Source organism: Phyllostomus discolor, chromosome 2 (assembly GCF_004126475.2).
Source record: "Phyllostomus discolor isolate MPI-MPIP mPhyDis1 chromosome 2, mPhyDis1.pri.v3, whole genome shotgun sequence".
NCBI classification, from domain to species: domain Eukaryota; kingdom Metazoa; phylum Chordata; class Mammalia; order Chiroptera; family Phyllostomidae; genus Phyllostomus; species Phyllostomus discolor.
The window spans coordinates 19,131,011-19,133,356 of NC_040904.2; the positions used below are offsets into that span (position 1 = coordinate 19,131,011).

The window sequence follows — 2,346 nt, forward strand, 5'->3', positions numbered from 1 at the left end:
GTAGACCGTTTGCTGCGAAAAGAGGCAGGTAACTGCAGTTATCACCTTCACTGTGGTGGATGGACACTTAAAAACCAAGCCTAACGGTGACTTCTATAGTTCACCAGGTCAGCGAGAAAACAGCCTGTGCTATCTGAATATAAAAATATCCAGACTATAAAAAATATTATGTTTTAATAAGTTATCTCTCTTCAAGTATTTAGATAACATTTTGAGGGCCTTCTATTTTATTAACCTTCTCAGTAGATAAAGAATTGAGAATTACATTCTTGTATTGTATGAGGAATTTCACTTTATCAACATCTGACATGACTTTAGAAAATGCTGATAGTTCTGAAATAGTTTGTTGCTCTGTGTGTCTCCCAGCACTGAAAGCGTTAGAGACCCTTATCAAGTAAGAATTGATTAAACTTAGAGCTTTCCAGAAAGGCTATTAATGCAGATTAATGAGTTTCTGAGAGATCAGAGTTTAGGAGTTTTGATATAAAACATGCACCAGAATTACTAGAGTGCCATGTAAGGGAAGAACAAAAAAAATGATATTCAAAACTTTCTGTCTGGTCATCCAGTCTTTGTTTAGTGTGCAGCTATTGGTATGCGTACTTTAAACAATGACTATTATTAAAGTATCATTACTATTGTTTTAAAAACTAATTTTCTTGCGAGTATAGACATATAATTTTATTCTTCACATGAAAAACATGGTTATCTTCAAAGAGATTAAACTCTATATATGGAGGATTACTGCAATTTGCATTGGACTAAGAAACCAATTCCCCTAAATACCCGAGTTCAGTTTGCTTCTACATCTGCCTTTTATTGCATTTTTGGGGGAAGAAGTTACCAACTATTCAAATAGTATGGGGTAAGATTTCCCAACTAATCCTCTATTTAAAACTTTAGAACCAGATTAAAAAATTCCCCAGATAATGGTGATTTTCAATATTGAATTTAAAAAAAATGAATTGGTTGCTTTAGGAAACAATCAACAATACCAATAATATTATGCAAATATATTCATGTATATAAAATATCTTTCCATGAATTCAGGTTTTCTTTTAGAACATGTAGGAGCATTTTCCCTATTAAATTACTATAAGTATCTTAGTTTAATCCCCAAATGCTTTGCAGTCTGCATTGCCGTTGTAGACGGCATCTTTGTAGAAATTAGATTTTCTCACTGGTCGTTTTACTGGTGTAGAGCAGGATTTCTCAGCAGCCTTATTACTGATATTTTGGGCTGCATAATTCTTTGCTGTGGGAAGCTGTCTTGGGCCTTGCAGGATGTTTAGCAACATCTCTGGCCTCTACCCACTAGATGCCACTGGCACCTTCCCCTCACACCCACAACTGTGACAATCAGAATGCCTCTGTATATTCCCAAATGTCTGCAGGCAGGCAAACAGTTGTGAATCACTGCTGTTGAGGAATGTTTCTTTTTTTTGCATGTTAATCTTATATTTAACAAGTTTGATGAATACTCCTAATAGTTCTGATAGTTTGAAGAGTCTCTTGGTTGTTCAATGTTAGAATTATTTCACCAGTTGCATATAAAATGTTTTTATGTCTTTCTTTCCAATTAAATTATTTTATTTTACATTGTCTTAAGGAGGATTTCATGTTCCCTCTAGACCTATAGTGGTAGTTGCGAACATCCTTGTCTAATTCTTGACTTTGAAGGGAATTACCTGAGGTTTTTCCATTGAGCATGCCATTTGCTGCACTTTCCGATAATCTTTATCAAAGTGGGAAAATTGTCTGCTTTCAGTTTTCTTTTTCATTCAGGGGAGAGCGTGACTGCAGTCCCCCACTACCACAAATCATGCAGTCGAGTTTCCCACGTTCGGGGAAATCGCAGGGGTCAGCACACACGGAGTGCAATGGATAAACCTCGCCGCGGAAAACCACCTTCGTGATCATGGTGTCTCCCCTGCCAGGTGAGCATACTTTCAGTTTTCTAAGGTTTTTCCTCATTATCATAAATAGGGATTGAATGTTATATATACTTTTCACGTTTGTCCAGAAGACTGTGTGTATTTCTCCTTTATTTCATCCTTATGGTAAATTCAATTGCATATATGGGATCAGATCATTGTTGCAGTACTGGGAAAATTTCTACCTATCATTTCATCTCTTTGTGTATAGCTGTATCTTTGAATATTAAATTTTGTGGACTTGGATTAACTTTTGTATTATGTCCTATTCCATGTTTAGTTGAAATATGAACATTGTATGAACTTCATAAATGAGTGGACGCATTTATTTCTATATTCTTGGAAAACATCGACTAAGTAGGACTTAATTATCTTATCCGTTTATTTTGCCTTTAATGGTTTGTTATCTTTC

General features: G+C 35.3%; 1 non-coding gene across 1 annotated transcript; it reads right to left on the reverse strand.

The window, feature by feature from the left end:
• Positions 1 to 1,782: 1,782 nt before the first annotated feature.
• Positions 1,783 to 1,945, reverse strand: LOC114491229. Its single transcript, XR_003684034.1, has one exon. It is a non-coding gene; the product is annotated as a U1 spliceosomal RNA (small nuclear RNA).
• Between the last annotated feature and the right edge of the window lie 401 nt (positions 1,946 to 2,346).